Source organism: Malurus melanocephalus, unplaced genomic scaffold, assembly GCF_030028575.1.
Source record: "Malurus melanocephalus ecotype Western Australia unplaced genomic scaffold, MMel_1.1 scaffold_529, whole genome shotgun sequence".
Taxonomy (NCBI): domain Eukaryota; kingdom Metazoa; phylum Chordata; class Aves; order Passeriformes; family Maluridae; genus Malurus; species Malurus melanocephalus.
The window spans coordinates 134,818-150,465 of NW_026623761.1; positions in this window are offsets into that span (position 1 = coordinate 134,818).

A 15,648-nucleotide genomic window follows, 5' to 3' on the forward strand; every position below is an offset into this window, starting at 1 on the left:
TCAGCTTGTTTCATCTGCTCTTGAAAGGCCTGATCCATATTTTCTGTGAGAGAATTAATGGTTGGTCTGTCTTAGAATACTGATCACCACTTCAGGAAAACAGTAAAAGAAAGAGAAGGAGAAAGCTGAAGAGGCCAGAAYGGTCTGTGGAGTTTATTATTCTATATGCAAAATATTTCTGATAATACTCTTTTAATTTTGCACAGGCAAAACATGATTAATTAGCAGGCAACAAAAAAAGCCTAGGTATAACCATCATTCATGACACGAAATTGGCAAAATATTCCTATTTCCTGTTAGCTGAAATTTGAGGTTAATCACCTTATTGGAAATCTATAACTAAATCATCAGAATATCAGTCCTGCAGCACATACCTCATCTGACAAATGTTTCACCTGCTTTCAATCCAGCCTTTCTCTCTGCCCACTGGCTTTTGTTGGTGGCTGTAAGGAAATGTTTAAGAGCCCTCTGAGAGTTGTGGTTCTGGAGCAGAAGAGGACAGATTGGTAGATCTGTGTTGGGAACGATCAAAGGATAAGTTACTGACGATTTCGGTATAGCCCAGTCTACAGAAAACATTGCATGCCAGAGAGTGGAGTAATGGAAAGATATTGTGCCACGAAAAATGTAGTGAAAAGCTCTYACCATTGCAAAAAATGTACAACTTATGCTCTGTTATTCAAGCCACACAGTCTTCCAAAAACACTGACAGACACCCTTTTTACCTGTCATCTCACCCCTGGATTATATTGTCTGCCACTAATACAGCTCAGTCCTTTAAATGGGAAATGGTGGGTCATTCATCTGACAGCTTGGAGAGGTTGATTTCTTTTGCCATTGCTCATGCAGAGGCCATCTGGGGACACTTCACTTGCCATTCTGCCTTTAGGGAGAGCTCACTGATCRTCTGGAAGCAGATGGAAGTTTGTTGTCTCTTCTAAAAGACAGTTTTTGTGTTCCTAAGCTGCTTGCTAGCAGCTTGATTTCCATCATTAATACTGCTCCAAAATTAAGACCACGACTGATGTGACATACTGAACATTCCCTTAAATCAGTGCTGATTGTACCAAGAGAATTTATTGAGTTTTGTTATCTAAAAATCTAATTAAGCATTTTTGGGCTGGGGAGGGGGGAGAAGGGGGAACTGACAGCAGTGATWTACAGTATGGCAACTTTGTTTATCTCTCTGAAAACAATATGTGGAAGAAAACAGTCTGATGGAGAAAAAGACCTAATTGGTCCTTAGAATTCCTCTGAAGATGTTTATGGACTACCACTCCACATTTCATAGAAAGACTATACTAAAATAAGTTGTTGAGACACCTGGGAGAACACGGCAGGGAACAAAACACCCCAAGTGAAATAAATTTAATTCATTTGGTATTTTATTCCCCTAATCATTCAAAGAAAAATCTCGAGATCATTTCTAATTCCAGGCTGTAGCCTCCTTTCTTCAAAATTTATGACAGGAAATAAGAATGTACAGTTCCCCATCAGCCCTCCTTCCTAGTTGGAGACCTAATTTTGGAATTTCTATTTTAATGGGCATATTTAAGGTAAAGAATGGCCAACCACCCAAGAAAGACCCAGGTCTGTTCTTCACACCCAAGTAAATTTGACATGGGAGAACTCTGGTCTGATTGTTCCTTACTGCCCTAGATCTAGTGGAGTCACTGAGATCCTCAAAATGAATCTTAATTCACAAGCTGATGTGACCAAATTTTAGATGCCTGGATTTAGATAATATCTTAAGTAGATTACTGTGTATGACTTTCATATTTTGGTTGTTACTTATAAAGAAAAAATGGACTTKTCCAGGGTAAAATGTGATGTCTTTTCCCACAGGAACATTTGTTTATTAATTTCCTATTCGTTTTCTGCTCAGCCATATCCATTTCCATCAAAAAGTGTTGCTATAACTTCTTTCTTTCCTGCTTATTTTTAACTTAATAACCTTTCTGATCTGCAYAATGATTACTTTTCCTCTTTTACCTTACTCTGAGATAACTAGCAAACCCACAGCATTTGCTATCAGACACCCTCATTTCCTATCMATTGAGCCTACTTAATTAACATATAGTCTGTTCTCAGTGGCAAACTGTAATAATTGCATAATATTCACTGGAAAATACTGAAGGAACTGCAAAAATGCCATTTTATTAATAAAGGGAATAAGAATGGGGGCAATTTTGATAGGATGTGCTGCATTTGTGTCAAGTTAGCATTTTTCTTGCTTGTTCTTGAAAGGAGCTGCAAGTGAAGCAACAGAGCCTCAATTTTAAGCAGTACACTAGAGAAGAGCTGGGAATCCTCCTGCTTCCCCATATCAGGCAGTGAATAGGGCACTCTGGGGTGCTATTCTGAAAAACATGCATTGAAGTTATTAGGCACATTCATTGTGGCTATCAGTGTTCATTTGTTACAAAAAAAAGATAATACAGGCTCTGTCAGAGCATAAAATCTGTGTGAAGAATACCCAGCAGCCATTACTTGTAGTTGGAAAGAGAGAGCAAGTTATTTGTATTGTCTGTGTCTGCAGAAACATGTTGGAGTGTTCTCTGAGCAGAGGAAACAAATGGCAGCATGAATGACACATTCACTGTTATACACTCACCATATAATAAACTCCTCTATTCCTATTTTTCAGGACAGCTGGAGGATGTCCTATCACCATTAAACCAAGAGAATGAAGACCCAGCATCATATAATTTATTGCTCTTTCTRCTGAACATGGTCTCTTCTGCATAACTTTCTTTGTGCCATAAATATATACAATATTTGATGCCTCTACCTGCTTAATTTTTAATTTCATGGTTAATCTTTCTATCTTATTTATCTATCAAAATATAAAAATCAATTGAATTACAAATGTCATGAATGGAAAATGGGATTCTCACACCCCACCAGTCAGAGYTGCTCAGTTGCTTCTGCTGTGTGATGTGTATTTATTGCAGTCACATGCCTGCTAAAAGCGTGGGACTGGGTTTGTGTAAATTTGATTCAGTGCTGAGAAAGTCCAGTTTCAATGTTAAGTTCAGAAARCCTCTTAGGGATGTGTTGTGCTGTCCTGAGCTCTCAGAGTTTCGTGTTTAAGTACAAAGTGGTTACAGACTTCCCTGCACTGGAGGGAAGGGAATGTCTATTTTATATAATATTGGTCACTTACCTACATTTGTGTATAGCTTTATATATGCAGCATAGATACACAGCATATGGCACTAYACAACTTCTTTTTCTGGACAGTTTAATGAGTAAGCTGAATAACAATGAACAAATTTCAAAATGACCATTTCTGTGTGTCTATTTCATGACTGGTTGGGTTTTGTCTGCTGTTTTGGGGCTTTTTTTCCTTAAGAATATGACAGTGATCACCTCCTTTAGCCTCTCACAATAGTTATTTAAAAGCTGTAAGATCAAAGCAGTTGTCATCAAGAACAAAACGTGTCCCTGGAAAAAAAAAAGAAATCAAGATTTAGTTGAAAGATAGACCTCTCCTGGGTTCTTGGCTTAAGCTAATGGGCACACTGGGTAGTTTGGGATTACGGTTTTAGTGTTTCAGTTTTGCTACCATTAAAACAAGAACAGCAAGCCTTGTGTGCTGTTCAGCAGCTGAGAAGCCTTAAAACTAATTCAATTATTCCTCAAGGCAGAGATGCTTCTAACACAGCCAGAGGGACACAGCTCTCTCCCCTGAATACTTGCATTAAATGTTGTTTTGCCCTTCCTCAAAGCCTGGAGTCTTAAACCATTGGCCTTGGGCTTTGTCTGTTGTTTGTACAGAGAAATAAGTAGAGATGCATGTCTCTACCCCAAGAGTTCACAAGAATTATTATTTACACAGCATTTCTTAGACACCAAGAGTTGCATGCTGTTATTTTTGTCTCCTTTTATATTCTGCAAAAAAAAAAAAATTGTACTGTGCCAGCACAATACAATTGCTAAATCTTTCAATTTATATCCTTAGAAGATAAGTTAGGGTAGAATGGCAGAAAAAAAAAGGCCTGCAATTAGTGCAGGCTGAGTGTTTTACTGTGCTTTTTAAACCCCTTCAGTTGCCAATACAGTTATAGCACTTAATTTTACAATACCCAAATCTCTAATAAAAACGTTTAATCTACAGATTTATTCTTCTTGTGAAAAGACATTTTTGTGAGTCTCTGACGCAAAGCATTTATGTTGTCAAATGGCACATTTAATGGCTAAAACACTCAAACATAAATAATGTGTTAGCTGTTCATAAAAGGTCTTCTGAAATATCATAGAGGTAGTATTTTCATTTCTGGAAAAATTCAGTAAATTCTGAATACTATTTATGTTTGTATTTATRCTTTGTGGCTGCCCCACAGAAACAAATTTTAGAAAGCAAACATGTTCAGGAGATAGGTTTTATGGTTGCTGTTTTATCTTACTCATCACAGCCATTTTGAATTTGAATGCTTTTTAAATACAGCAGGGCGACCTTTTCTGCTTGTGTTTACAAGATAGGATACGATGCATATTGTAAAACTGGGCCTAAAAGTAACCAAAACAACAATGAATCAGATTTAAAGCTGTCATTCTACAACATCACTTATTTATTCTCTTTCTGACTTCATCCTTCCCGTTTTGCTCACGTTTCTTCCCACTGCACTATTTTTTTCTTTACCTAATTAGCATTTTCTTTTTGTTTCATCTCCTAAAATACATTGAAATTATTTTATTTAGCCTTAACAAAAAGTACCATCTCAGTTAATAAAGTTCCAGAGGCTCCCACACTGTCTCTCTACAAAGAACCTTATTCTCTGTTCCAGAATAAGACACTTTAATTTCCAGATACTATTTTTTTTGAGGGTAGCTGGGGACAACAGAAGAAAAAAAAAATAAAGCAAAACTAAACCTTGAGTTTTAATTTATCTTTTTTTTATCCTCTGTTAAAGTAAATCATGCCCAAAACTGGGCTTGTTTTTTTAATATATCTTCCCAAAATATCAGGATGAGTTGGTTGGACTGTTTTTGGGTTTTGTTTTTTGTTATGCAAAGGATCTGTGCTAGTTCATGGCCTCTTGCCTGGGGCTGCCACATTTCCCACCACCCAGAGCTCAACCTGCAGCTCCCAGTGCACTGAATGTATTCCTCAACAACACACTGGTGATGGACCCTCTCCAGTGCCAGCATCACAGTGAAAATAAAGTAGTGACACAAGTYTGATGACCTTAGTACATGAAGGCTGTAGAAGGATGCAAAAATTACCCTATTTTCGGTTTATCACTACGGTGAACCTAGAAAATCCCTTGAGGAGAGAGGAGTGGGTCTTGATAATGGCTGTATTCTCAGTTAAATAAAATATAGGTCTGAAATGCAACAAGTTCACTAGCCTATGATATGATTATTACTGAGTTAATGAGTAGGTATGATTGCAAAAGAACATGCTCCTCTTCCCATTTTTTCAGGGAAAATTGCCTATTAGAAATCTTTTGCCCTTTCAGTGACTGATGCTTCTGCAGTGTTTAATCAGCTTAATATCTGTCTCTACTCCTCCTGACCCTTGCAATGAATTCAGGCCTAAAGTTTCTCCAGCTGAAAGGAGGACCTGTAATTTGCAAAGCACCACCTACATCTCAATCTAAACAGATGACAAAAGGTTAAAAGGAGGAGACTATTTCATCCTCATTCAACAGATGGAGAGCTGTGGCCCATAATGTGTGGGTCATTTTCTCAGGTCTTTGCTGAAGCAGTTATTAAATCACATTTCATACATCTCACTTCAAGARCTCATAATCCCACGGATTCCTTTGCTGAGGATTCCTCCTAAATGAGATAAAAAATATTTTGTAAGGGAATTTTGTGTAATGGTCAAGGAAATCTGATTCCCAGTAATTACATTCCAGGGGAAAACAGCAGTGTTTGCTGAGGGCARATCTGGTGTGGTTCCTCACTTGAGGATGAGRSAGCAYCCAGGAAAGGAAGGYTCCTTGGCAYGGGGAGAAATCCAGKGRACAGGAATGAGGGCAGCCTCTCCAGAACATGACTGACACAAATCCAGCTGAATCATAGATGTGACACTGGGCTTTCTTGAAGGCTATATAAAACCATTGCAGGCACCATTTTGCTGTCCCTAACATTAGGAAAATGTTTGCTAAAAAAAAAAAAAATTAATATTAAGAGAAAATGTCTTTTACTTGGCTGACTAATGGTTTAGCAGGAGTCAAAAGTTAAAGTAGCAGCAGTACAGAGAACTCTGAGGACTGAGAAATAAAAATCCACACACAAATACATCTGCTTTGATTTGCTAATGATAGCTCTCAGCTAGACTACAGTATTTGAATGCCTGGTAGCCGCTGCAAWGTGACAGTAGTTATAAAGCAAATCACAAAGACACAGCTATTTGGAGTGACAATAATTACATAACTGGAAATTATTTACTTTTATGCATTTAAATGGAAACAACTTAAATAGGCCTCAGATTTGGCACAATCTTCAGAAACACAGCCCAGAGCAATAAAAGACAAAATGTAAAAAAACCCCAGAATGCATGAGGTAGGAAAAGCAGAGAAGAGAGAGAGAAAACTTAAAAAAMCCATCTCCATTTACACTTGATAAACTCTTCCCATATGTCTACTCAAAATGACAGTGTTTGTCAGATGGTGTGCAGATCCAGTATGCAAGTTTTACACTTATCATTGTGTTGATTAGTTCTGTACATTGTGATTGTGTTGTGAAAATTTGTTTTTGTTTTTCAAAACATAATAATGTAATAATGCTTTATGCCGCATTAAATAGCACATCAGTATGTTTTAGCTGAACTTAATCTTCACATAAAGAATTACACTTTTTGAGGCGTACAAAAYGTTGGTTTCTCCCACTCTAACTTCTGCTTTTCTGTCCTGAAATTCATGGACCCAAATTTTTGATCTCATTATTACATGGGAGTGTGACGTGGAAGAAAAGGGAAAATGTTCTTTGTTGGTACCAGATTTATCTGTATTGTTTGGAACATACTGAATATTAATGTATTTTAAATAGTAAGTGATATTTAGGGATTACAGAAAGGCATTAATTTCTAATTTAATATAAATACATGATTTTTTACAAACCACATAAGCATCAAACTTGTGGAGCAGAACACAGCAAAAAGAAATGAGCAAATAATTTAGGAAATGTTTGTAAATCTATATATCTCATTTATTTTGTTGTCCATGAAATCCACTTGAAAGTACAAACTTATGTGCTTAATGTACTGATATAAAAATAATGGGAGACTAATTATTTAAAAAATCTCAGTGTGTTCTGTGTCAAATTTGGAAGCCAGTGGGATTTTATATGAGTACTTCAGAGCAAACTACATTCATCACAAATCAAATTCAAGGATTGACAGGATGTAGCATTCAGAGAAGTCATGTAAGTTCCCCACCACACAAATATTAAGGACAACACRTAATTTAAAATCAAGATTTAAACCATTCTCCAAGAGTACCTTTCAGAAAAGATTGAATTGATAGCTATTACCATAACCTTGGCACTCAGCTATTCGGAAAAGGAATGATTGGTGTCATAGCTGAAATTTAAGAAGTCTTTTTTTAAAATTCATTTGCTGCTATAAGGCTGAAGCTTCTCCCWCCTTTGAAAAGCATTAGGACTCCAAAGTTGAATGTAGATACCCCAACCTATAAATATTCCAAGATGAAACACCATGTATACCAATTGCTGGCAATTTTGACAATTATTGTAGATTTCTATCTAGGTAAAATCACACAGAAAACAACCRGAAAACTGGGGAGGTTTTTCTCTGMTATGTAAGCTCCCATTCCCTTATATACTATAGTAGAATTATGTTTAAAATAACACATTAGACTAAAGACTGAATTTTATTCTTTTTTGTGCTGATGAGATCATTGCAATCAATCTGATCTGCTGTTTATTAAACAGTTGCACAATATGTCCTTTCACCCTTGCAGCTCAACCTCAAATCAGCAACAGCTATTGTTTTTATAACTTTCGCATCTAACAAATTGGTTAGAAACCTTTGGTGGATATAAAAAATACTTTTTAAAACTATTTTAGCATATGAAGACAGGCCTACATGAATTATGACAAACAATGAGTGTTGTGCAGGAATGTCAGCTGAATGMGGATGRTTTTAGAGGCAGAATTTGTGGTCACTTTGATTGCAAGRATACACTCTGAGGGTCTTACAAAACACACAAAAAATACTGCCTTTAAAAAAAAATCCAAAACTATCTTGGCAAGGGAATAGAATATTTCAGTGAACATATGCATAATGCAGGTAACTGCTGCCAAACATTTTCTAACAAATTTGAGGCAAACTATTCAGTACACCAGCTTTTTTTTTTTTTTTTTTTTTTTTTTTTTTTTTTTTTTGCCAGCCATCTTCAAAAAAGAATCAGATTATCTAATTTTAGGCATCAATTTCACTGTGCTTTGCTGCTCTATCAAATACTTACATCCAGAATAATTCTGTACAGAATGGCATAGCAGAATTGTTCAGGATTCATATAATGTGTCTGCCCACACATCTGTGTTTGCAAATTGGTTTGTCAGCACTCTTCAATCCCAAGTCAGACCCAGTTATGCCTATTACAAAATCCACAGCATTTGTTTCACAGTTCCTAATTTAGTGCTGTCTATACAAAGACAATTTTCAGTATATTTATAGTAATTTCATCAGTGAAGTATTACCAGCAACCCTACAGACAGTAGCCATTGGGCAAAAACATAATGTTCCACATCCCATCTTATCCATCAGTTTACATTAATTTTCTTTGTATTTCAGAAAGCTATCACTGTAAGTTTAGTTCAAGGAAAATAGTTGTTCTTTATAGTAGCTCTTTTAAGAAATGTAAAGTATTTCTGTGTAAATTTGCTGGGTAACAAGAAAAAACAGAATAGCTTTTCATTTCTCAATGTTATATTGAGTTTGTCTGTGAGAGTGCAATCAGATACATCTTCTTCTATGTTCAAGTTTCAAAAATGTAACAAAATAGCTTGAAATAGGAAATATTAAAATGTGTGTTACCTTTAATATCCTGTCATACAGCTATTCAACTTTCTGCCAAAAACATTTTTGTCAACAGCTAATTTTTGACATCGTTTTAGGAACAGAAGCTCCAACCCTGTGGAAGAATTTTGCATCAATCTGATCATAGCACACAGTTTCTGTCAAGGATAACAGGATTTTTTAAAAAAAAAAATCAATTTCATAAAGTAAGTTGCTTCATTTGGAGGGGGGGTTATAGTAGAATTGGAGAAGAGCTATTGGGATGTGGGAGGYCCTATCAGAAGGGTTACAACAGAACAGCTCTTGGGTGTTTGTGKTTTTTTTGATGAGTGTTTGTCCAATTGCAAGTGATGTCTGAGGATATTTTGGGTTAGACATGTTATTCTTCCTGCTTGGGGAAATCAGCCAGCGGTGCATTCCTCTACTGTCTGCTTTAGAAGTCCTGGGCACTTCTGCTTGTGGCGAAAAGGAACAGACAACTCCTGATATGAAACTGACTGAATAATATGGTTRATTATGGATTTTAAGATAATAACCTATTAATTAGGGAGGTGAAAGAGCGAATGCAGTACAGTGCTTGCATCTAGTACAGTGCAATGTATTATGGGACAAGGGCTAATACAAGACAATCAATGCCATATTTCCTTGGAAAACTGAGAGAGTCTCATATTAAATAAATATGAGATGCCATAAAGAAATTAGAGAAGACAATAAATTTACTAGGATACAGTCTGAGTGAAGTCAGAAAGACACAGAGAAGAGAACTAGAAYGCTTTTAAGATGTCTGAGTTCAGCATAAACATGATTTACATTAGAATAAAATGGAGATAGCTTCTCTCAAGCGGAAAKGATGCTTCTGATGATATGAGTTACGATCATAGAGTTAGGGACATAAGAGAAACAGAGTGTGTTTATCAACAAGTGAGTTCTTGATGACTAATCACAGCAAACAAGACTTCAAACAGGTAAATTTATCACTACACTGCAGCACCTCTGGGGATCTCTCACAAAAGACAGGAGTAAAGGCAACGTTTTCAAGAAAACCAAATATGAGCAAACCATTGCTGGGYTGTGAATGTAATTTGATCTCGAAAGGATTTATTCATGTAATGAATTTTGGTTTTCAATTAACTTTGTTTTGGATTTCTCCTGTATTTGGATCTTGAAATGAAATTGCATTTTGACTTATTGTTGGTGAGCRAAGATCTGGAAACTAAACCTACTGTGATTCACAGAACAGAGGTGCTGTAAAGGGGCAGAGAAGACAAAAACAAGATTAAGGTTCTGCTTCAACCTCCTGTTCAGTGTTCAGAACAGCATGGTGTCACTTGCCTTATGAATAGTGGARACCCATTCACCACTTTGACAGCAGTGCTAGAAAAAAATACTCTGCATGGGAACCCTTGGGAACTGACAAATAGAAAAGTTGATGAAAGATATTCATACATTTTATGTGGCCTTTGGTAACCTTAAGAACATCAAATATATTATTCTTGATATTATTTGATATGTGACTGTCCACAATAAGTGAGYATACAACATTTTGAAGGCTGTAGTTCCAAAGAATTGGTGACTGGCTGAAATTCAATTACAAAGGATTGACTTCTGGGAAATCATCTCTTGGAATGATTGCATTTCTTCCTCCCTAAAAATGGGCATGTTTAGGAAATTTTCTGYCTCTAGTTTAAAATCATTAATTATTCAAGTCCCGTAAAAAATGAAAATTTCTGCCTCCCAGGTATCACCAAGGAGAAAAAATCAAGATGATTTTCTAGATATCTCAGGATTTCCTCAACCACTCCTGTACTTTCTGGCTCACAAGGCCAAAGTAAGTCAAACTGTAATATTCTAACCCCATAGGAGAATAAGAATTAATTTTATYAGAGAACCAACTTCTTAGAAGCACTTGCTTGATATTTTAGGGGAAGTGGYTTTCTGCTTGCACAAGCAAAAGCAGAAGCATTCCTTAATTGCAAATGAGCAGATGAAATAAAGGCCACAGGTCTCCACTTTGTGCAAGCAACCAATGATTAGAGTAATTGCTTTCAATATGTTGCCACCTTAAAAGTTCTGAGCCTTGGTTACTGCTGCCCTTTCCCCAAACACTAGTGGAGATTTTTCAGCTGTGCATCCTGGATAGAATCAAATCACATTGATGGGCTCTGTGAGCACTCACTATCCCTTGTTTACTTTCTCAGCAGAGAAATAACAGCAGAAAGAGGTGGTGAGGTCAGAGTTCATGCATTTTCTTTCCCCTTTAGGAGCTGACAGAGCAGGAAAGGTACGCCAGGGTGTACATGCCCAGCTTACTGATCAGTTCAGAGAGAGTTTCACAGCAATGCAGARCATGGCCTGGGGCGAGTGGTGTACCCCAGGTTTCTCTGTGATAGCTTTTGTCCCCAGGGCTGTACTGTGTAAAGAGTGAAACTTCATTGCTATTTCCTTCCCTCCATATCCCTAAGTGGATATATTTGGAAGCATAAAAAGGCACATAGCGATAGTAAAATTTCTTTTAGTTACTTCACCATTTTAAAAGAGAAGAGGTAACTTATTGCTCCTCTGCTTTAGTACATGACCTAACAATCCGTGACGTTTATATGTGGTTTTTAACACTGTGTAGATTTGATGTTTCAGTCWTTATAGGCTTTAGATTTTAATCTCTAGAGGGAACATAGAATATAGATTTTCCTGGTTWAGCCAAAGCAGAAGTCAGTACAGCAGAAGATTCCTCTGTTTGGTTAGGCCCCAATCCTGTGTGCCCTAATACAGACCCCACTAATACAGTGGAGATCTGCAGCAACATTTAGGGATTTCTGTGATAAGAAACTAGTGCAACAGCGAGGTTATACACTACAGGAGATCTAAATTTTCGGGGAACCTCATCAGAATTTTGACATCTTTTATAATAAATCTTTTTGAAGGAAGAGCAGGATAAGCTGCAAAAGCAAGGTCCTTTGGCTTAAATGAGAACAGAATCAATTTCCTGAAACATATTCCATCTTCCTGAGACTGGAAACCAAGATCCAGTAACTTAAAATCTGAGCGCGTATGCTGCTGAAATCTAGTGGTTTAACTGCATTTTTATTTCCATCCACAATATTCTGTTTATTTGATGACAGAAAGGAGAATTTGCAGTGACTGTTCAAGTACACAAAGGCATAACATAAACGGTTACATATGAATTGGGGCTGATAGACTGATGATGAAATTAGGGATACTAAATTTTACTATTCTGTTGTGCTATACAGCAATAGCATTCTCTTTAATCTATTTTTAAAATGGTCTACCTCAAAATAAAGTTATTTCTTCTTTTTCTTAACATGTCAAAAAAAAAAAGAAAAAAATGTAAATTATATCCCAGTTTATCCAAGGGAATATAACAAGGTAATGAAGAAACAGGGCTCTTCTGCAAACCAAAGGAACCAACACACCAGCCAAGCAAGAAGAAAACATCTAATGTGTGATTGAGCAGTCACAGAATGTATCAGAAAGTACAAATAAATAAGGGAAAACATCTCACTGCTTTGCTTCCAACATATTGATCTTTGAACAGAAAATGTAGACACAACTTTTAAAGAGTGAACGGATCAAAACAAGAATTTTGAACCATAATCAACATCAATATTTCTTCATGCATAAGAGTGGATCATTTAGCTACAGAGTGCAATGTCTGTCACTTCGGCAAACCAAGGAAAAGGTCATAGCAAATTGACATATGGAGATAATATTGACACATGGAGATATCCATAATCTAGGAGGTTATAGTGAATAGGAGGCTATTATGAACTGAATTTCAGAATGATATGGAATCAGTGGAATAAATTCAAAGCTGAACTATAGCAAAATGCAGAGAACTGTTCAGGAGCTACGGGCAAGGCTGCTGCTACAAAATCCATTTGTCTCCAGTCCTTTTCCAACTCCCCTTTTTTYAACTTCTAGTCCCTAGACATCCCTCTTTTATCCTTCACAAACTTTTTACCCCTGTGCATTGTAATACACTTAATTCCTGCTCCTCGAGGCTGTGTAGCTTCCTATCAAAAGAGTACTAAAAAAAAGGAGATATTTTCTGCCTGCTCAGCGTCATGTTGATGCAATTTCAAGGGAGACTCTTCCTAAACCTGGAAACAATCTGCTCAGTATTTATGGGTTGCCTGAAGACTTCCCCTCTGTCCAGCACTTGTGGGAGTGTGCCTCTAGCACTGTGACCATTAAGTGCTCTACTATTAACTCCACCTTGTCCCTCTGGGCAGGCTTCATTCCTCTCCCACCTAAAACTGAATTATGATTTGGCACAATTTTATTCCCCTCATGGGTGGAAACTGATGCCGTTTGTCCTTGCTCAAGAAGCCAAATTGTGTTGACTGCTCCTTGCTAATTGCAAGTATTTTTCTGTCATTGCAGTAATTCATGAGGATATGGCTTCACAWAGGATGGATGCAGGCTGCAGAATGGTGGTGATGCAAGAGAAGTTTCTTCTCAGGAATCTTTGACAATATGCAGTACTATTTTAAGCAGAATAAACATGTCTTTAATAAATATTCATGGTCCATCTGTCTAGCTTTCTACATGGGCATTGTCATGGCTGCAAAATTCATATAATACATGAGCCTTTACTCAGTCTGAAAGCTTTTAGCAACAGATATTCACTCTCAGTGRTATTTCACCTGACTTGACACAATTGAGGCATTTAAATACTCTTAATATAAAGAACAAAATTTAAATAAAATATTCTTTTCAAAGCTATCCTTATTTGTGTAAGTAATGTCTTCTTATAAACAGATTAAATATGCAAGTGGGATAGAATTAATGTGGGAYAGATTCTCAGAATGAGCCATAATAAGTTGATATGTAATAACTGTTTTTAGAGATAGTTACAGTAATCTGCGGTCACAGCTATTATGAGTCCATTTTTTAAAGTGAACAGATAGCATTTTCCAAGGCTGTTATTCTGAAAAGCACAATACTTGCTGTTTTTTTCTAAAATGTATGCAGATACCAACAAATGCTTTTTATAAAGCTTCAATGTCCTATAATTATATTAGATGCAATAGCTAAGTAGGTATTTTAAACAGCATATTTGTAAATCTATTTGGCAACCAGGGAAAAAGTTTAGCTATCAACTAATTATTATATTATTTTCTTTCAAAGGAAAACTTTTATTATCCTGAATRTGTAGTGTAATACAGATGTACCCAGTGCACTGAGGTTCATCTTGCTTAGATAGATTTACTTTTTAATAACTCCTCAAATATGACTTTCACTACAACCTTGTTTCTTGTGAGGATTATCTGGAATCTACATAGACTGCATCTTCAATGATATAGCATTCAACATTCAGTAAGTGACTGCAACTTGCATCCTGTATGTGAATTAGAGCTTAGCCTTTATGATTTTTARCTCTCCTAATTTTATATGCTCTGTTTCATCTGAAAGTGTATATATATGCACACACATACCCTTTCTTTTTGTTATATATAGATGTATGCATACAGACATACACTTTGTATTTTAGATGTATCTGTAGGCTTTTTTCTTACCCTAAAATATATTTGACAGGTCTGTGCTGTCCTATATAGGGCATTTCAAGCCTACAATGCATTTGCAGTTTAGGTAGCAATGTCAGTGCCAGCACAGTTATACTGTGCAGCACAGCTGGGGATTCTCTCAGAGATCCAGCATGAATTCCAAAGTCAGCTGAGCTGCAGTAGCTCCMAAGTGCATGGAATCTCATTAGCCTGGGTTCTAGCTCTTGGGGCAAAGCAGGAAGGAGTCTGGTTCAAGAACCAGGCTGATCAGAGTATGGATATCCCAGCACCAAAATAAATGGTGGAAAGCTTTTAGAAGGATTTAATAGCAAACAAATGTGAGATTCACACTTGGTAGMAGTTGCTATCCAAAATCCATGTTTCAACAGTCTGAAATATAACAGGAATATATCAGCCCTGCACCTATTGTGTTCTGTGACTTTTTCAGAAACAGGTCAGGCATTACTGTACTCTAAAAACAAGCACTCTTCCCCCCCCAAGCACAAGTAGGATTTTTCTGCCTCTTTCCATTTCTTTTTCTTCCTGATGTGAGTACTGACATTCACTGGGCTACTTGCCAAGCTCTCTGTCCTTTCGGTGTGTTGGTGGAAAACAGGATCTTAATCCTTTCCACCTGACACATTGAAGAAGAATATTTTGTATGAAGGTCTGCATGCAGAGTTCGCTTTAAAGGGAGGATGCAGGAGCTGCTCAAAGCCCTGGATAGTGGGAGAACCACTAAATTGAGCATGCAGCTCAGGTGACGTGTGTGCTTGGGGAGAGATGGGTATTAAGACCAACTTCCCAAGGGGAAAGTGCAATCTCCTGTTTCATGCCAGATTCCCTGACATCAAAAGGAGGAGTCGAGCTGAAAAGTTTTTTGTGGAGTCTTTATTCCCCTTCTTACCAGTCTGAGCAAAGAGATCGTCCAGGCTTTAGCCTGTGCATGTGAGAAAGAGCCTCTGATGTACTCAGCACTTGGGTCACACCAGCCTGGAAGCTGACTCCTGAGTCCAAAGTCATGAGGGTAATYCAGGTTGCATTTGAATTTTCTTCAGGTGTCAAAAGACAGAATGGGAACAGGACAGACTGAACTAAGCTCTTCTGTAAAATCATAAATTGGCAGTC